The sequence below is a fragment of the Coregonus clupeaformis genome, chromosome 24 (assembly GCF_020615455.1).
Source record: "Coregonus clupeaformis isolate EN_2021a chromosome 24, ASM2061545v1, whole genome shotgun sequence".
In the NCBI taxonomy this organism is placed as follows: domain Eukaryota; kingdom Metazoa; phylum Chordata; class Actinopteri; order Salmoniformes; family Salmonidae; genus Coregonus; species Coregonus clupeaformis.
The window spans coordinates 59,855,275-59,877,071 of NC_059215.1; positions in this window are offsets into that span (position 1 = coordinate 59,855,275).

Sequence of the window (21,797 nt, forward strand, 5' to 3'; positions counted from 1 at the left end):
CTGTTCTAATTCTAACCTCTCTCTCCAGGAAGCTACTTGTCCAAGGATGCCAAGTTCTCCCACAGCTACACCAGCCAGTCAGGAGTCAGGTCCATGTTTGTTTGTCGTGTGCTGGTGGGAAATTACATGCAAGGACACTCCAGCTACCTCCGCCCCCCCCCCCCTCAAACGACGGAAGTCCCACCATCTCCTATGACAGCTGTGTGGATGATATCTACAACCCCTCTGTATTTGTGGTGGTCAGGAAGCACCAGGTGTACCCAGAGTACCTTATTCAGTACAGGGAAGGATCCAGGCCTGGGACCTATGTTCCACCACCTAACGTTGTCCAAAACCAGAGCCACCACGACATAAACTGGCAACCTATTCCAGTCATGCTACACTCACAAGCCACCCCTGTGCTGCCCAACAATGCAAGGTTCAGATCTCCTTCCCCAACAGGACCGGCCTTTGCCCAGCCCACACTCAGTACCCAGACACTATTTTCTCACTACTCAAACCCACCCAGGCCCCCCTCCATTCCCTCTGTTTCAAACCCTTCAAGGCAGAGAACCCCCAGACCTACCTTAACGCATTCTTCTGCACAGTTTGATTCCCTGAACTCCTTGACACATCCATCGTTTCAGCCAGGTCTGATGACTTACGTCCCTAACCCACCACCCTGGGTCGGCTCTATGACCTCCATACCACACGCACCTCCATCAAGGACAAGAAGATCACAGTTTGCTAAAATGAAGGTAAAAAGTAAATATATGGCATCACTAGATAATATATAAGTATTGGTAGTCTATTTTTTATTTTGAAATTTAGTGGGAAATTACCTTTATATGTATAAATAAATTGTATTTATAATTTTGGTTTTCAGGTTAAATATCCTATCCTAATTGTGAGACAATATAATAACCTTACTGTGAATGATTGGAGAATGGAACGTTTCCCCTTTGTAAGCTAATTCATGGTTTTATTTTGAAATTGAAATGTGTCCTTTGTAGCTCAATTAACTGTATTAATTTTATAGTTTGACCACATAAGAATCAAAACTGCATCATTAAGGATTGTTTTGTTCTGCGTAAGTGTGATTAAATAAATGAACATCTACATATTTAAAATGCATTTTATATTATTGTAACACAGCCTTTGCATGGCACCTTGTGTCTACTCTGGACATGTACACATTTGGAACATATTAAAATCATTACATGGAAGAATCCCTCAACCTAATTGTAGATACACGTAGAGTATAACTACCTCTGGAGCCAGATAACGCTTTCAATCAAACCAGCCACTGTGGTGCCACTTGGATCACCTAATCAGTGGATTGGGCTGATAGTTTCTACACCAAGCTCAGTGACAAGTGATGAGTCCCGTGTAGCTCAGTTGGTAGAGCATGGCGCTTGCAATGCCAGGGTTGTGGCTTCGATTCCCACGGGGGGCAAGTATGAAAAATGTATGCACTCACTAACTGTAAGTCGCTCTGGATAAGAGCGTCTGCTAAAATTACAACAAAAAAAATGTTTTAATGAGTGTGATGCCGTGATTTAACAAAACTATAACCTTCATACATACCTTATGCACCACAGGACCAAGGTTGCTTACTGTACCCTTTGGCAGCGTTTACACAGGCATCCCAATTCTGATCTGATTGGTCAAAAGAGCAATAAGTGGCAAAATAATCAGAATTGGGCTGCCTGTGTAAACAGTCATAGTAGTTTCTAAATGCACCACTGCCTAAAATAAAATTGTAACGTTAGTGCTACTTATTTTAAGGGGTTTGCTTCCCTCTAGGGGTTATGTTGCTGAATTGCACCCCAATTCCTTTACAAAATGTGTCAGCAGACCAGAAGTCCCAGAGTAGAAATGCTCATCATATTCCTTTTTTTCTAGTTGAACATAATTATTGTTTGCTGTAAGAGTTGCAAGGATTTTAAACACCAACAATGCATATTTGTCATTCAGAATTTGAACACTTTCTTTCTAAACACTTCAAATTGTCACCAGGTTGATATTTGACCACCAAATCGTTCAATTAACTCCTGCACTCTAGATGATGTGATAGTAGTAGAAGATGTGTCAGAAGTAGTGTTAGATGTGGAGTGGGGAGGCCCCGAGAGTGTGGAAGAGTCTGTGTAAGTGGGGGTGTATGATGAGTGAGAAAGTGTGTGATAAGGTGTGCTCAATGAGGAAGAATGGGATAGTGGGTGAGAGGTACTGCTGGCAGAGAGAGTGGGAGTAGCTCTTCCTGAGAGGGTGTGACCCTGAGAGGGTGTGTCAGTTGAACGGGAAAGTGTGCAAGAAGTGGTGTTGGCAGTGGTAGTGAGTGTGAGAAAGGGGTTGTTTGGTAGCCTAGTGAGTGTGCGAGAGGGGATGCTGGGTAGCCTAGTGAGTGTGCGAAAGGGGATGCTGGGTGGCCTAGTGGGTGTACGAGAAGGGGTACTGGCTGGGGTAGTGAGCGTAGGAGAGGGGGTACTGGCTGGGGTAGTGAGTGTACGAGAGGGGGTGCTGGCTGGGGTAATGAGTTTATGAAAGAGGTTGCTGAATGAGGGAGTGTAAGACCAATTAGCTTGGCCTAGGGTGGTATCCACCAATTGAGAACTTGGAGCTGGCTTCATGAGGACTGCAGATTGACTCAATCCCAATGGGCGTTCAGGCAGGTTTTGGGAGACGTGAACGGGGAAGAGAATCGGTTGGATTAGAGGTAGTGGTGGCAGCTTGAGATGGACTCAAAGTGGAAGTCAATGGAACTCGAGAGTTTGACAGCGTAGCAGCAGCTGCTGCTTGAATCCGGTTGGATGTTGGGTATTGGACAATGGAAGATGATTGGATAGAGACACTTTTGGGTGAAGCTGGAGCCGAAGAGGACCAGAGCATGACAATATCATCATATCTGATGAGGAACTCCAGGTATACCCGATGCTTTTCAAACACCACATATATGGACGGGTCCAGGACATTGTCCATACAGCTGTCATAGGAAGTGGGGTTTCCCTCGCCTTTTGGAGGGGGACGATGGAGGTAGGATTTACCCCGTGTGTAGTCACCAACAACCACCCGACCATCAAACATGGACCTCACTCCTCAGTGGCTGGTGTAGCTGTGTGAGTATTTGGCATCCCTGGCAAAGTAACTCCCTAAAACAAACAGAGAAGATCATCAGTAAAACAAAATGACAGACTATAATGAGATCATAACTGCTTCTAAAATCTGATTACACTTCTGACAATTGGTTAACATGAGGTACCTTCGCCATACACAGTTCCGTTGGTTCCACACAGCCTCCAGTCGAAGTTCTCTCTGCAAATGGCGTCTACGTGTTTTGGTCCGTTACCATGGAAGAGATGTAGCTCCTTGCTGTTTTTACCTCCATAGTTTTTCTTCATAAAATCTCTTGTCCTAAAAAAACAGGATAAAAACATTAGCTGCTTCCCCATAATCTTGTCCGAGCCAGAGTTTACTTAGCATTTTGGAAGTAACATGCTAGGATTGTGTGTGAGAGTTGATGTTAACATACCACTGGAAGACTTCCAAGAGGTCCCTGTTTTGGACCCTCTCGATGCTGGTAATAATAATAATAATAATAATAATAATAATATGCCATTTAGCAGACGGTGATTTGGAAGCCCCTCATGGTCTTGTTGAAAAGTCTCTGGACCTTCTGATAGTCCCTGTCAGAACTCAGAAGAGTGACTGTCTGCAGGAGGGGAAAACAAAATGGTTGTCACTGCTGAAACAAAATGTTAAACAGTAACCTTCCTGTAAGCCTAAGCAGTATAACCACATGTAAACAATTGACCTGTCAGGTATGGCAGACTTGTCCCAAGATCCAGGAACAGCTCTGAAATTCTGAGAGGGGTTGAATGGTCCATTTGTCCTGAGGATAAATATAAAAAAGAACATGACATACAACACATAGAAAATAAGTAGCTCAATTGAATACCTAGGCTACGGTACCAGTCAATAGTTTGGACACACCTATTCAAGGGTTTTTCTTAATTTTTACTATTTTCTACATTGTAGAATAATAGTGAAGACATCAAAACAATGAAATAACACATATGGAATCATGTAGTGACCAAGAAAGTGTTAATTAAAAATATATTTTATATTTGAGATTCTTCAAATAGCCACTCTTTGCCTTGATGACAGCTTTGCACACGCTTGGGATTCTCTCAACCAGCTTCACATGGAATGCTTTTCCAGCAGTCTTGAAGGAGTTCCCACATATGCTGAGCACTTGTTGGCTGCATTTCCTTCACTCTGCAGTCCAACTCAACCCAAACCATCTCAATTGGGTTGATGTCGGGGAATTGTGAAGGCCTGATTCACACAGTCTCCTCTGAACAGTTGATGTTGAGATGTGTCTGTTACTTGAACTCTGTGAAGCATTTATCTGGGTTGCAATTTCTGAGGCCGTTAACTCTAATGAACTTATCCTCTAATTAACGTAACTCTGGGTCTTCCATTCCTGTGGAGGTCCTCATGAGAGCCAGTTTCATCATAGCGCTCAATGGTTTTTGCGATTTTCCGTATTGACTGACCTTCATGTCTTAAAGTAATGATGGACTGTCGTTTCTCTTTGCTTATTTGAGCTGTTCTTGCCATAATATGGACTTAGTCTTTTACCAAATAGGGCTATCTTCTGTATACCCCCCCTTGTCACAACACAACTGATTGGCTCAAACGGATTAAGAAGGAAATAAATTCCACAAATTAACTTTTAAGAAGGCACACCTGTTAATTTAAATGCATTCTCTCATGAAGCTGGTTGAGAGAATGCCAAGAGTGTGCGAAGCTGTCATCAAGGCAAAGGGTGGCTATTTGAAGAATCTCAGATATAAAATATATTTTGATTTGTTTAACACTTTTTTGGTTCCTACATGATTCCATATGTGTTATTTCCTAGTTTTGATGTCTTCACTATTATTCTACAATGTAGAAAATAGTAAAAAAATAAAGAAAACCCCCTGAATGAGTAGGTGTGTCCAAACGTTTGACTGGTACTGTATATTTCGTTTTCCACTTATTATCCAAGTATTGATTATGTCATTGTGAGTGTTTATTAGGTTAAATACAGAACATGGTGCCCATCCTCTTAATTCATCCTTATCCATACATACACAGAACAGCTCTGAAATTCTGAGAGGGGTTGCGTGGTCCATTTCTCCTGAAATGACATATGAAAAATAACCTTCATATACAACACCAAGAAAAAAGCAGCTCAATTGAAAAGCTCTATTAGTTCTCAAGTTAAATATGCAAGTCATACTCAACTAAATAAATCCCTCTATTGTTTGAGATACAAAACCACATTTTATTGTCTATCCTAAATAGTTATGATTATAAGTAATCTATTAGGTAAATATAGAAATGATGTAATAAAATAAATGGTTCGATACAGAACATAGTACCCATCCTCAGTCCATTCCCATCCATATATTACCTGCTTCTGGCAGCTTGAGTGTCTGCAGTTGAAACAAAGACAGGACGTCGTCTGACCATCCTTATAGTGCCATATGTTGTGTTTTTTTGCGTCAAATCTGTAATAACAAGAATAACTATTTGAACCAGCATCCTTACAGCTACTGTTCCACATCGCTAATATCTAGGCTACCTGTGGCTGATTTTAGTAATGGAATTGGAGGGGTGTATAAGAGTAGCCTTTTTGACCCTAACTGTAACTTGTGCTAAGCGCTTATAACTAAAATATATTATTATTACAGTAGGTTGCACATGAGAGCTGTTTTCAAGAGTTTGAGATGTGTTACCTCTGAAACTCAGCTCATAAGACTGCTGGCCTGCAGTGAACTTCACCACAGCACTTTGATCCTCCTGGTACCTTTTCTCAAGGTCTTCACTGGTGATGGATGATAATCTGTGCATCTCTTTCTGTGATTTATAGAAAAAAATTACAGTTTACTCTCTCCAACACCAAATTTGTTGGTCCTTGTAACTCATCAGCCTGTTTGAGTGTTTCACACTACTTACGATGGATGCGTACTGGACCCATTGGCCGTACTCGTCCTCCCAGAACCATGCCCACTCTGTGGTGAGTACGTATGTGGGCTGGGTCACAGAGGAAACTGAGGAGAGACGGTGAACTTCACTGAATCCACGGGTCATGGAGTCGAAACGCAAACGCTCAGATCCCTCACTGTGAAGGCATAACAAAATGTTAATGGTAAAAAAAAACAGGTATATTGTACCTTATTCACAGTTTGACATACTTTTTTTAGTTAAAGGTAGACTCAGCCAAATGACGTTGCCACGAGCAACACCTCAGATATTGAGATGCAAGACAGTCACACACAGCACTATACAGTGAGGGAAAAAAGTATTTGATCCCCTGCTGATTTTGTACGTTTGCCCACTGACAAAGAAATTATCAGTCTATAATTTTAATGGGAGGTTTATTTGAACAGTGAGAGACAGAATAACAACAACAAAAATCCAGAAAAACGCATGTCAAAAATGTTATAAATTGATTTGCATTTTAATGAGGGAAATAAGTATTTGACCCCCTCTCAATCAGAAAGATTTCTGGCTCCCAGGTGTCTTTTATACAGGTAACGAGCTGAGATTAGGAGCACACTCTTAAAGGGAGTGCTCCTAATCTCAGCTTGTTACCTGTATAAAAGACACCTGTCCACAGAAGCAATCAATCAATCAGATTCCAAACTCTCCACCATGGCCAAGACCAAATAGCTCTCCAAGGATGTCAGGGACAAGATTGTAGACCTACACAAGGCTGGAATGGGCTACAAGACCATCGCCAAGCAGCTTGGTGAGAAGGTGACAACAGTTGGTGCGATTATTCGCAAATGGAAGAAACACAAAAGAACTGTCAATCTCCCTCTGCCTGGGGCTCCATGCAAGATCTCACCTCGTGGAGTTGCAATGATCATGGGAACGGTGAGGAATCAGCCCAGAACTACACGGGAGGATCTTGTCAATGATCTCAAGAAAGCTGGGACCATAGTCACCAAGAAAACAATTGGTAACACACTACGCCATGAAGGACTGAAATCCTGCAGCGCCCGCAAGGTCCCCCTGCTCAAGAAAGCACATATACATGCCCGTCTGAAGTTTGCCAATGAACATCTGAATGATTCAGAGGAGAACTGGGTGAAAGTGTTGTAGTCAGATGAGACTAAAATGGAGCTCTTTGGCATCAACTAAATTCACCGTGTTTGGAGGAGGAGGAATGCTGCCTATGACCCCAAGAACACAATCCCCACCGTCAAACATGGAGGTGGAAACATTATGCCTTGGTTGTGTTTTTCTGCTAAGGGGACAGGACAACTTCACCGCATCAAAGGGACGATGGACGGGGCCATGTACCGTCAAATCTTGGGTGAGAACCTCCTTCCCTCAGCCAGGGCATTGCAAATTGGTCGTGGATAGGTATTCCAGCATGACAATGACCCAAAACACACGGCCAAGGCAACAAAGGAGTGGCTCAAGAAGAAGCACATTAAGGTCCTGGAGTGGCCTAGCCAGTCTCCAGACCTTAATCCCAAAGAAAATCTGTGGAGGGAGCTGAAGGTTCTGTGATTGCCAACAAGGGTTTTGCCACCAAGTACTAAGTAATGTTTTGCAGAGGGGTCAAATACTTATTTCCCTCATTAAAATGCAAATCAATTTATAACATTTTTAACATGCGTTTTTCTGGATTTTTTTGTTGTTATTCTGTATCTCACTGTTCAAATAAACCTAACATTAAAATTATAGACTGATCATTTCTTTGTCAGTGGGCAAACATACAAAATCAGCAGGGGATCAAATACTTTTTTCCCTCACTGTATCTGCGCATGTGCACGGGTTCGCTTCACGCTGTTACAGCGTGGTAGCCACGGGACCAAACCAGCGGGAGGTTGAGTCTTGCGCTTCAACGCTCTTAGTTGTTGTGGAAATTGACCCACTATGCTGTTCACTTTGTGCATCTACGTCATATCACTGAGTCTATCTTCAAATATGACATAACAACATACTGTACCTGTGTATCTTAGAAGGGTCACAGTCTCTCTAGATCGCTTCGTTTTCTGGCAGGGTCGACCAAGTCTGACCATTCTTCACTTCCCAATTGTAAGGCCTTTTATAGTGGATTCTCCAGCATTAATCTGAACAGACTTTAGGTTTATATAACAGACATTACATTTTCATAACAGACGTTACATTTATGTAACAGTCTGTCATGAGAGACTCTTGTTAGCCAGAAGGACAACAGAATATCTTGCCATGGCCTCAATTCACAAAATCGATGCTAGGCTTCTAGTGTTGCTTTGAAAGGTTTAACAAACAAAGAACAACATAGTCCATTATTGTGGCTGTACATGTTTGTATGTTGTCCTATGAGGAGGATATTGTATTGTGTATCTACTGACAACCTTTAGATCTAGATAAACTCATATCAAGCCAGCTATCCTGGATTCTGTCTGAGTAAAAACGGGGCAAGAAGTTCCCCTGATCTCAGGTGTTCTGCCAAAGCAAACGTGGGAAAGTTAAACATCCCAGCAACACTCTCCCTCTTTAACTTTACATCTTTGTTTGCAGTGGCCCTTGACAAAGAACAGCCAGATCTCATTACTCACGGTTAACAAACAAACAAACAACTTGAGGTGTCATTTTAAAAATGCACCCCCCTCCCCAATGTTATGTTTTCACACGACCCTCCCCTTGAACTGCAAAAAAAAGTTAGCACCCTCTCCTCTTATAGAATTAACTCAAAATAATGTTTACGAAAACAAATAACAATAACTGTAGAGACCCTGTGTTTATAAACGTGCATATCAACTTTGCCACTTCAGCATGCTTCTGTGGCACGGTCGATGGCTACGGGCCAGAAGGTTGAGGGTTCGCCGACCACCACGGACGAGCTAACCCTCCCTGCCCGTTTCATTAGACCTACACTACGATCAGAACCGGCTGCAGACAATGATCAGCTAGATGGAAATCTGATTTTCCAAATGTTTATGATATACAGTGCTGCTTGAAAGTATGTGAACCCCTTGTGCAATTACAGATTTTTTCCATTTTTACCATTAAATCTTTATTTAATCAGAACCAGTCTTTTTGATCTGACATAACAGGTTTATATTTACCAAAACCATATGTTGGTGTAGAGGAAATCATGTGTGTAGTAGAAAAACTAAATTAAAAAGGAATTAGTGTAGGTGCAAAAATAAGTGAACCCCAAGTTGCATTGGTTAAGTCAAGTAGATAAGTAGAATCAGGTGGGTAAATAATTAGCTACCAAATGAACCAATCAAAGGAGAGATTGTTAGGAAATAGTTTGGGCGGGACTCTGATAAATAGAGATAAGAAACCTGGTCAGTTTGGTGTTACCCATCCAGGTGAATGCAAAGCATACCATGCCGAGAGGAAAGGATATCTCAGAGGACATCAGGATGAGGGTAGTGAGAGCACATCAGCCTGGGGAAGGCTATAAAATCATCTCAAAAATATTTGAGCTCCATCAGTCCACTGTGAGGCAAATCATTTACAAATGGTGAGCATTTAACATGACAGCAACTCGGCCTAGAAGTGGACGCCCTTCCAAAATATCCCCAAGAACAATAATAAATCAGGTAAAAGCCAACCCAAACATAACATCTAGAGATTTGCAGACCTCCCTTGCTGCATCTCAGGTAACTGCATGCTTCAACAATAAGAAGAACACTGAATTGAAATGCCATTCATGGGAGGGTTGCTAGGAAGAAGCCTCTGCTGTCAAAAAATAACCAAACTGCCCGTCTTAACTTTGCCAGAGACCACCTGGACAAACCTGAGGGTTTCTGGAAGTCCATTCTCTGGACCGATGAGTCCAAAAATGACCTTTTTGGTCACAATCAACACCGCTATGTTTGGCGAAAACCCAACACTGCCTACCACCAAAATAACCTTATCCCAACAGTCTAGCATGGTGGTGGGAATGTCAAGATCTGGGGCTGCTTTTCTCCTCTGGACCTGGACAACTCCACATCATTAAGGGAACCATGAATTCTGAGGTATACCAGGAGATTCTTGAACAGAACTTCAGGCCATCAGTCAAGGAGCTAAAGCTGGGCCGAAAATGGGTCTTCCAACAAGACAACGACCCAAAGCATTCAAGCAAATCTGCCAAAGAATGGCTCAGGAGAAAGAAGATTTGTGTTTTGGATTAGCCAAGTCAAAGTCCTGCCCTAAATCCAATCGAGATGCTGTGGCAGGACCTGAAGCGGGCAGTTCATGCCAGACACCCCTCAAACTTCATTTAATTGGCAGAGTTCTGTAAGGAGGAGTGGGCAAAAATCCTTCAAAACAGATGTCAGAGACTGATTACTGGCTATAGGAGACGTTTAGTCCAAGTTATTGCTGCTAATGGAGGTGCCACAAGCTATTGACTGAAGGGGGTCACATTCTTTTGCACAGATCAAATCTGAGTTTTTGTTAAATAAACAATGAAAATATATCATATTCTTTTGTTTCTGTCATTTACTTTGAATGTCTTTATTACGAATTGGGGTTTAGATAAGGATTTTATATGTTTAGTTTAATATTTTATAGCAAAATAATGACCAGCCCTGTAGGGTTCACTTACTTTCAAGCAGCACTGTAATTATATATGCAACAAATATTCCACCAACAGGTTTTCGTGCCAATGCACCACAACCAATAAGCAAAGCACACCCACTGGGTACAAATTGGTTGAATCAACGTTGTTTCAATGTAATTTGTCAACGTATTGTGACATCTATGAATCTATGTTTAAAATACATTGGATTTGCAAAAAGTCATAAAAACTATTGTTTTGAGGGTGACATTTCAACCACAGGATTATGTCATCATGGTAACCAATGTTCAACATAAAATATGTTGAATTTGTACCTTTGAAACAACGTTAGATCTTCAACGTTTTATCCACTATAAGAAAAAACAATAGACTGGGCAGCACCTCCTACTAGAGAATTAATATATCTACTATTTGGTTTCTCATCCAGGGTTTTAACCGAGCCCAGCCCTGCTTACCTTTGATCTTTGACACTGACTACTACCAATGTGCAATCGTGAGAATGATTATTGAGCATGTTACACAAAATTAAATAGATTCACTATCGAAGTCATTTCACAGAGAAGATTTAACAGAGCAAATGAAATGTAACCATACTTTATGAATCATACGGTTGAAGTCGGAAGTTTACATACACCTTAGCCAAATACATTTAAACTCTGTTTTTCACAATTCCTGACATTTAATCCTAGTAAAGAATTCCCTGTCTTAGGTCAGTTAGGATCACCACTTTATTTTAAGAATGTGAAATGTCAGAATAATAGTGGAAAGAATTATTTCTTTCAGCTTTTATTTCTTTCATCACATTCCCAGTGGATCAGAAGTTTACATACACTCAATTAGTATTTGGTACCATTGCCTTTAAATTGTTTAACTTGGTTCAAACGTTTCAGGTAGCCTTCCACAATTTTTTTTTTTTTAGTTGTATTTTTTAGTGATCCAATTTACATTTTAGTCATTTAGCAGACGCTCTTATCCAGAGCGATTTACAATTAGTGAGTACATACATTTTTCATACTGGCCCCCCGTGGGAAACGAACCCACAACCCTTGCGTTGCAAGCGCCATGCTCTACCAACTGAGCTACAATAAGTTGGGTGAATTTTGGCCCATTCAACCTGACAGAGCTGGTGTAACTGAGTCAGGTTTGTAGGCCTCCTTGCTCACACACGCTTTTTCAGTTCTGCCCACACATTTTCTATAGGATTGAGGTCAGGGCTTTGTGATTGTCACTCCAATACCTTGACTTTGTTGTCCTTAAGCCATTTTGCCACAACTTTGGAAGTATGCTTGGGGTCATTGTCCATTTGGAAGACCCATTTACGACCAAGCTTTAACTTCCTGACTGATGTTTTGAGATGTTGCTTCAATATATCCACATCATTTTCCTTCCTCATGATGCCATCTATTTTGTGAAGTGCACCAGTCCCTCCTGCAGCAAAGCACCCCCACAGCATGATGCTGCCACCACCGTGCTTCACGGTTGGGATAGTGTTCTTCGGCTTGCAAGTGACCCCCTTTTTCCTCCAAACATAACAATGGTCATTATGGCCAAACAGTTCTATATTTGTTTCATCAGACAAGAGGACATTTCTCCAAACAGTACAATCTTTGTCCCCATGTGCAGTTGCAAACCGTAGTCTGGCTATTTTATGGCGGTTTTGGAGCAGTGGCTTCTTCCTTGCTGAGCGGCCTTTCAGGTTATGTCGATATAGGACTCGTTTTACTGTGGATATAGATTCCTCCAGCACCTGTTTCCTCCAGCATCTTCACAAGGTCCTTTGCTGTTGTTCTGGGATTTAATTGCACTTTTCGCACCAAAGTACGTTCATCTCTAGGAGACAGAACACGTCTCCTTCTTGAGCGGTATGACGACTGCGTGGTCCCATGGTGTTTATACTTGCGTACTATTGTTTGTACAGATGAACATGGTACCTTCAGGCGTTTAGAAATTGCTCCCAATGATGAACCAGACTTGTGGAGGTCTACCATTTTTTTCTGAGGTCTTGGCTGATTTATTTTGATTTTCCCATGATGTCAAGCAAAGAGGCACTGAGTTTGAAGGTAGGCCTTGAAATACATCCACAGGTACACCTCCAATTGACTCAAATGATGTCAATTAGCCTATCAGAAGCTTCTAAAGCCATGACATCATTTTCTGGAATTTTCCAAGCTGTTTAAAGGCACAGTCAACTTAGTGTATGTCAACTTCTGACCCACTGGTATTGTGATACAGTGAATTATAAGTGAAATAATCTGTAGTCTGTAAACAATTGTTGGAAAAATTACTTGTGTCACGCACAAAGTAGATGTCCTAACCGACATGCCAAAACTATAGTTTGTTAACAAGAAATGTGTGGAGTGGTTGGAAAACGAGTTTTAAGTGTATGTAAACTTCCGACTGTATATCATTAATGATACTATTTAGGCTATAGCATTTGCGATGTCATCAAAAGCTATTGTTTAAATTCAACCCAGGATTCAACTAAAAATATACAATAAATATAGCGCTAGGGTTTTAAGCTTTGGTTGATTTCAAAGTTAATAGTTCATATGTTGTTCACATCTCCATCTCAACCAAAAATCAAAGTTAAATAATATGACTAAATCAAATCAAACTTAATTTAAAGTGCATTTAAAGTTTGATTTGATTTAGTCCAATTCTTTAACTTAGATTTTTGTTTGAGATGGAGATGTGAATCCAACATATCAGTTATTAATTTGTAGACAAACTGTAATTACAGCCAGACTAAGTCAGTGGCACAGATGGAACTATCCAAGCAGAAGATACATCTCCTTCAAATGTTGATATTTGGTTGCGTTGACAACGAAACACAATTAAATATCACTTTTGCTATGTACATTTTTTTTTTGACAATTAGAGATCACTGAATTGCTCTGTTTTTTTGTACAGTATGTATAAACAAGTATAAGTCAACATATATTTTCATATTTGCGCTTTTAATATCAAGTTTATAAATATGTTAAAAACTTACAGTGAGAGTATCAGAACAACTCTGGAGGGTGGCATTCACAGCTAAACTATTACAACATTTCTGTCTCATTCTGCCACTCACATGACAATTACTAGAAAATAGGAAGTCTGTTTCACAATCATACCATTTCAGATGAGAGAAATACAGAAATTGACAATTTTGAGGCCATTTGGGAACCTACTAATCACAGTGAGACACTTTCTGCAGAAGTGAGATTAGTAAAAATATATATATATATTTTTAAATACCAGATTGAAACAAACCTTCTATAGTTGGCTAGACTGTAGAAAGAAAAAAGATAGATCGTGAAACTAATAATGACGAGGCTGTGTGAAAAAGCCTATCCCATAAGAGTGATTTCTCTCAAATGGTTGAGAATATGTGGGATTCATTCAACAATTCAGAATAACCTAGGTCACACTTTACATTTTGTTGCACTGATTTGTGAACAGGAATTGCTCAACTGAATTTCTCTGTAAATAAATCTCTTATAGCAAAAGTTTGATTTGATTTGAGTTAGTCCTATTCTTTAACTTAGATTTTTGGTTGAGATGGAGACATGAATCCAACATATCAATTATACATTTGTAGACAAACTGGAATTTAAGACACTAAGTCATTGGCACAGATTGAACTATCCAAGCAGAAGATACATCTCCTTCAAATGTTGATATTTGGTTGCGTTGACAACAAAACACAGTTCAATATCACTTTTTCAATATAGTAAATAGCCTTGTGACAAGTTAACAAATATGTTGGATTCACGTCTCCAACTCAACCAAAAATACAAGTTAAAGAAGAGCCAGTGGCACATATTAAACTATCCAAGCTGTATCTCTGTCACGGTTTCGGCCGAGGCTGCCTCTCTCCCTTGTTCGGGCAGGTTTCGGCGTTCGTCGTCTCCGGAATTCTAGCTGCCACCGCTGTATGTTTCATGTTCGTTTGCTTTTGTCTGTTTGTTTCCACACCTGTTTCTGTTTTGGCGTAATTAGTGTCCTATAAGTTTCTCGTTGTGTTTGTCTAGTGTTGTGTGTAATTATTTTCCGTCAGTTGTGTGTATTGCTCGGTTGAGCTTCTCTCCACTACGCTGGAGTATTATCGCACCTGTTTGTGCGCGGTTACATTTTGTCGCACCTGTTTGTGCGCGGTTACATTTTGTCGCACCTGTTTGTGCGCTGTTTCTTTTCGCCGTTGTGCGTAATTTTCGCCTTCGGGCCAAGTTGTCCTTTTTGCCTATGTATGGGCAGTAATACAAGAGATTGGAATATCGTTCTGAGTCCTGCGTTTGATTCCACCATTACACCTACAGCACGCCCTGACAGAATTACACACCATCTATGGAATCAGCAGGAGCCGAAGCAGCCCAGACGAGACTGGAGGCCCAGGTTCGGGACCAACAAGATCAGCTCCTGCAGATGGGGACCGCCCTGCAGGAGGTGATTTCCACCCTCCGAGGCTGGGGTACGCCTCCACCGCCTCCCGCCCTGCCAGCACCATCGGCCAGCCCGCCCATTCCAGCGCCGGAACCTCGAGGAGTCCGACTATCTCTCCCGAGGGCCTACGACGGAACCGCGGCTGGGTGTCAGGGATTCCTACTCCAGGTGGAGCTATACCTGGCCACAGTGCACCCGGCACCTTCAGGGCATGAGAGCGTGTCCGCCTGATCTCCTGCCTGGCCGGAAAAGCGTTGGAGTGGGCCAACGCGGAGTGGAGGAAGATCGACGCCACGACGATTACTTACAACGAGTTCTCCCGCCGCTTCAGGGCGGTGTTTGACCATCCCCCGGAGGGGAAAGCGGCGGGGGAGCGTCTGGTCTTCCTCCGGCAGGGGAGGAGAAGTGCCCAGGAATTCGCGCTCGAATTCCGTGACTCTAGCGGCAGATGCAGGGTGGAATGATCGGGCCCTCATCGATCTATACAGATGTAGCCTACGAGAGGACGTCCGTCGGGGAGCTGGCTTGTAGGGACACCAGCCTCTCTTTCGACCAGCTGGTTGACATGTCCATCAGGCTGGATAACCTACTGGCTACCCGCGGACGTCCTGCGGAGGGTCCGTCCATTTCACCCTCCAGCGCCTCCGAGCCGTGTCCTATGGAGCTCGGGGCGCTGGCGCTAGAGAGAGGAGGAGTCGGCAGGCTAGGGGGTCCATCCACTGCACCAACTGTGGTCGGGGGAGGACACACCGCGGCTAGGTGCTGGGGATGGCCTCCTAGGGGAGATGACGACAGGTCCCGCACTGGGGATTCCCTCCAGGTGAGTAGGCGCCCCACTCACCCAGAGCTCACTGTTGCCCATTTTTGTATGCCTGTACGTTTTCCACAGGTAGCACCTCATTCCCAGCATAAGGCGCTGGTAGATTCAGGCGCGGCTGGGAATTTTATTGATAAAAAGTTTTGTTTAGCGTTAGGGATTCCCCTCATTCCTGTTGATGTTCCTTTTCCCGTTCACGCCCTAGATAGTCGTCCGTTGGGTACGGGCTTAATCAGGGAGGTCACGGCGCCACTTAGGATGTGTGCGCAGGGGGGATCATCAGGAGATGATTCAGCTGTTCCTGATTGACTCTCCTGCGTATCCGGTGGTGCTGGGCATGCCCTGGTTGAGTACCCATAACCCAGCTATTTCGTGGCAGGAGAGGGCTCTGATGGAGTGGTCTGCTCAGTGTGTGGGTAGATGTTTGGGCGTTTCCGTAGGGGGCTACCTCGGTGGAGAGTCCAAACCAGGTGCCCGCATTGCACGTTCCACCTGAGTATGGGGATTTGGCTATTGCGTTTAGTAAGGCGAGGGCGACGCGGTTGCCACCCCATAGGCAGGGAGATTGTGCGATAGACCTCCAGGCAGGAGCTGCGCTCCCACGGAGCCATGTGTATCCTCTGTCTCAGGAGGAGAAGAAAGCTATGGAGATTTACATAGACGAATCGCTGAGACAAGGATACATACGGCCTTCCACTTCCCCTGCGTCCTCGAGTTTCTTTTTCGTGAAGAAAAAGGATGGTGGTTTGCGCCCGTGCATCGATTACCGTGGTCTCAATCAGATTACGGTGAAGTATAGTTATCCACTCCCGCTGATTGCGACCATGACTGAGTCGTTGCATGGGGCGCGTTTCTTCACGAAATTAGATCTCAGGAGCGCGTACAACTTGGTGCGCATCAGGGAGGGTGATGAATGGAAAACAGCCTTTAGTACCACCTCGGGCCATTACGAGTATCTGGTCATGCCATACGGGTTGATGAACGCTCCGTCAGTTTTCCAATCATTTGTGGATGAGATCTTCAGGGACATGCAGGGGCAGGGGGTGGTGGTGTACATTGATGACATTCTCGTGTACTCACCTACCCGTGTCGAGCATGTGGCCCTGGTGCGTAGAGTGTTGCGGAGGCTGGTGGAGCACGACCTGTATGTGAAGGCAGAGAAGTGTCTGTTTTTCCAGGAGTCGGTCTCCTTTTTGGGTTATCAGTTGTCTGCGTCAGGGGGTGAAGATGGAGGTAGACCGGGTGTCGGCCGTGCGTAATTGGCAAACACCAACCACTGTGAAGGAGGTGCAGCAGTTTTTGGGGTTTGCAAATTACTACAGGAGGTTTATCCGGGGTTTTGGACAGGTGGCAGCTCCCATCACGTCTCTGTTGAAGGGGGGTCCGGTGCGTCTGCAGTGGTCGGCCGAGGCGGACAGGGCGTTTGGGAGGCTGAAGGACCTGTTTACCTCGGCCCCGGTGCTGGCGCATCCGGATCCCTCTTTGCCGTTCCAGGTAGAGGTGGACGCGTCGGAGGCCGGTTTAGGAGCCGTGCTTTCACAACGGTCTGGCGCGCCACCTAAACTCCGCCCCTGTGCTTTTTATTCTAAGAAGCTCAGTCCGGCGGAGCGGAACTATGACGTAGGGGACAGGGAGCTGTTAGCCGTGGTACAGGCTCTAAAGGTGTGGAGGCACTGGCTTGAGGGGGCTCAACACCCTTTCCTCATTTTGACGGACCACCGTAACCTGGAGTACATCCGGGCGGCGAGGAGGCTGAACCCTCGCCAGGCAAGATGGAGTATGTTCTTGACCAGGTTTACTTTTAAGATCACGTACATCCCTGGGTCACAGAATGGCAAGGCAGATGCGCTGTCTCGGCGGTATGACACGGAGGAGAGGTCCGTGGAGCCCACTCCCATACTGCCTGAGTCGTGTCTGGTGGCACCGGTAGTGTGGGAGGTCGATGCTGAACTCGAGCGGGCGTACGCACCGACCCTAGTCCACCACAGTGCCCGGAGGGTCGGAGGTACGTTCCGCTCGAGGTTCGGGATCGATTGATCTATTGGGCTCACACGTCACCCTCCTCTGGACATCCGGGTATCGGCCGGACAGTGCACTGTCTTAGTGCCAAGTACTGGTGGCCCACGTTGGCAAGGGATGTGAGGGTTTATTTTTCCTCCTGCTCGGTGTGCGCCCAGTGTAAGGCGCCTAGACATCTACCTAGGGGTAAGTTGCTACCCCTGCCCGTTCCACAACGACCATGGTCCCACCTCTCAGTGGACTTTATAACAGACCTTCCCTCTCCCAAGGGAATACTACCATCCTGGTCGTTGTGGACCGGTTCTCTAAGGCCTGTCGTTTGCTCCCCATGCCGGGTCTTCCTACTGCCCTACAAACTGCCGAGGCACTGTTTACCCATGTGTTCCGGCACTACGGGGTACCCGAGGACATTGTGGCTGATCGGGGTCCCCAATTCACCTCCAGAGTCTGGAGAGCGTTTATGGAGCGGTTGGGGGTCTCGGTGAGCCTCACCTCGGGTTACCACCCGGAGAGTAATGGGCAGGTGGAACGCGTAAACCAGGATGTGGGTAGGTTTCTCAGAACATACTGCCAGGACCGGCCGGAGGAGTGGTCAAGGTACGTTCCCTGGGCCGAGATGGCCGGTGTACGCACCTGGTGATCGAGTCTGGCTCTCTACCAGAAACCTGCCCCTCCGCCTGCCCTGTCGGAAACTGGGTCGGCGGTTTGTAGGGCCATTTAAAGTCCTGAGAAGGTTGAACGAGGTATGTTATAGATTACAGCTACCTGTGGAGTATAAGTGTATTAACCCCTCGTTCCATGTGTCCCTTCTCAGGCCGGTGGTAGCGGGCCCACTCCAAGAAAATGAGATCTTGGAGACTCCTCCGCCCCCGTTGGACATCGAGGGGCACCGGCGTACTCCGTGAGATCCATCTTGGATTCGAGACGTCGGATGGGGGTCTCCAGTATCTAGTGGAGTGGGAGGGGTACGGTCCGGAGGAGCGGTGCTGGGTGCCGAGGAGAGACGTTTTGGACCCGTCGCTCCTGACGGAATTCCATCGGGGGCATCCGACGCGCCCTGCTCCGCGTCCTCCTGGTCGTCCCCGAGGCCGGAGTCGGCGCACGTCTGGAGCCGCGCGTCAAGGGGGGGGTACTGTCACGGTTTCGGCCGAGGCTGCCTCTCTCCCTTGTTCGGGCAGGTTTCGGCGTTCGTCGTCTCCGGAATTCTAGCTGCCACCGCTGTATGTTTCATGTTCGTTTGCTTTTGTCTGTTTGTTTCCACACCTGTTTCTGTTTTGGCGTAATTAGTGTCCTATAAGTTTCTCGTTGTGTTTGTCTAGTGTTGTGTGTAATTATTTTCCGTCAGTTGTGTGTATTGCTCGGTTGAGCTTCTCTCCACTACGCTGGAGTATTATCGCACCTGTTTGTGCGCGGTTACATTTTGTCGCACCTGTTTGTGCGCGGTTACATTTTGTCGCACCTGTTTGTGCGCTGTTTCTTTTCGCCGTTGTGCGTAATTTTCGCCTTCGGGCCAAGTTGTCCTTTTTGCCTATGTATGGGCAGTAATACAAGAGATTGGAATATCGTTCTGAGTCCTGCGTTTGATTCCACCATTACACCTACAGCACGCCCTGACAATCTCCTTTAAATGTTGATATTTGGTTGCATTGTTAACCAAACATAATTAAATATTACTTTTTGAATAGAGTAAATAGCCTAAAGAATAACACATCCATGGCCACATTGAGGTTCCTTTAACTATAATGTCCTCTTATGTAATAATAGAAAGAGTGCATGTGCAAGATAATATAGCATGCAAAGGTTGCAGGTCTGTGGAGAGCTTCACAATTGTTCCAATAAAAAATCTCAAACAGCATTGACCACATGTCCTATGCATAGTGTACGTACGTTTAATGTAATCTCAACTACAATCCAGATCATTTGATTGTGCTATAAGATAAAGTGCAGTGATAACACAATAAGTTGTTGTATAAATATACAAAATATCTGACATTGTTTTCCCATTTGAACTTTGCTGTGCTTTTAAATTGTTGAAGCGCAGTGATAACACATTTAGGTGACAACTAAACCAAAAATCGGACATTGTTTTTTCATTAGAATTTGGTTGTGCTTTTAGATGGTTGAAAGCATAATGATAACACATCGGGAATTCAACTAACTTTTGGCTGTCTTTTTGACTGAGTGAATGTAGGTTGTAATCTCATCAATCAACATCTCAACCAAATATTATCAAATTTTCCACATTTAAATGATGTGATGTGCCCAGTGTTTACCACTTTCAACCTGGTCTCATAGACTAGACGTAACATAGTAAATGTAAATCCGTATGATATGTTGCGTTTGGTATAGTTACATAAGACAGATGGTTACCTAAAGTGGCAATATGTAAGTTTTTGGGCGACCCGACCAAATTCACATAGAAATATGAGTTATAGATCTATCATTCTACTTGAACGCAAATCTAAGAAGCAGTAGATCTGTTCTATGTGCGCTATTTCTATGCTTCCCATTCTTAAATTTTGGTTTTGTATTTTTTACTTTCGGTTTTGTACACCAGCTTCAAACAGCTGAAACAACAATATATTTGGTTAAGGAAAATATATTCTCTACACTATACTATCTTATTTTGTCACGTAAACTGAAATTAGGCCAACTATTAGAGTTTTAGCAACCAGGAAATAGCAGAGCGATTTCTGCATAGTGCAACTTTAAGGCAAAAACGAAAGTTGGGTGGTCACTTGAAAACAATAATGGAATTATTCATTGCAAGGTGGTATTGTAGGCTAGTCTAGGTAGGATCATTGCATTGCCCCACAACAAGATCAATAGGGGAACGTTTTGAACTGGGTGTCTCGAGTCTTCACTGTTTTTTTCATGCGCAATGACGCACCATGGCCTTTCTGCTTATTTTGAAAATTGGTGCAGCTTTGAATGAATTCATGATTCCTATGACTGTTAGTTAGCATATTGCAGATCTGGACAAACGATCCATCCTACCACTATTGTCACTATGAATGATGGATAGAGGGCAGGATAGACTATAATGACCTGTGTAGTATAGTTAGCGCGCGTAAAGGCGTAGTGCATAAGGGAAGTACCAAAACACTTTGATATAGGGAAGGCCGAAGCGCATGCAAGCAGATGAGAACATTTGTCTAGGTTGCAAGAAATGTTGTAGTAAAACCTTCAAAAGGGCGAATGTAAACCCGGGGGGAAAAAGCACTACCATCCCGTTTCCGAATCAAAAACCACACAACCCTCCCCAAAGCTATAAAAAATTTAGACAACCCTCCCCTATTTTGGACCCCCTCTAAAGTGGTCATGGAGGGCATAAAATACATGTTAGAATAACAATTAATTGAAATTAATTTGGACACAAAACTGTACAGCATAGATATTTATGCTTACCTTCCACAACTATTATTGCAGTCCCCTAATAGATCAAATGTACACAGGTGTAAATCATTTAAACCATCATCAAATCCTTGAGGTTTGCAGCATCTAACTTTCATTTTTATTAATAATAGGTTTGTTTCCGTTGAACACCGAGATATAAAATAAATTGTTGTTTGGGGCAAATAAGTGTATACATTTTGTCAATGAAATCGGACTCACTATCTACAAGCTTAGAATATTCCAAAACTCCCCAATAAGGTCAAATTACTTGTAAAACTTTCGAGCTCAGGCATCTTCAGCATGAACAAATGTTCAAGGTCTGGCCGCCAGTTTATGTTGCTTTCAAGACAACTGGGAACTTGGGAAAAAACGAGGTCAAATCATGATGTTAGTGATCTTCAGGTCAGAGCTTTAGGAAGAGTCCCGAGTTGGAATTCCGAGTTGGGTGAGCTTTCAAAATGATTAAAAACAATGCAAATAGTCTGGGTGGCCATTTGATTACCTGTTCAGGAGTCTTATGGCTTGGGGGTAGAAGCTGTTAAGAAGCCTTTTGGACCTAGACTTGGCGCTCTGGTACCACTTGCCATGCGGTAG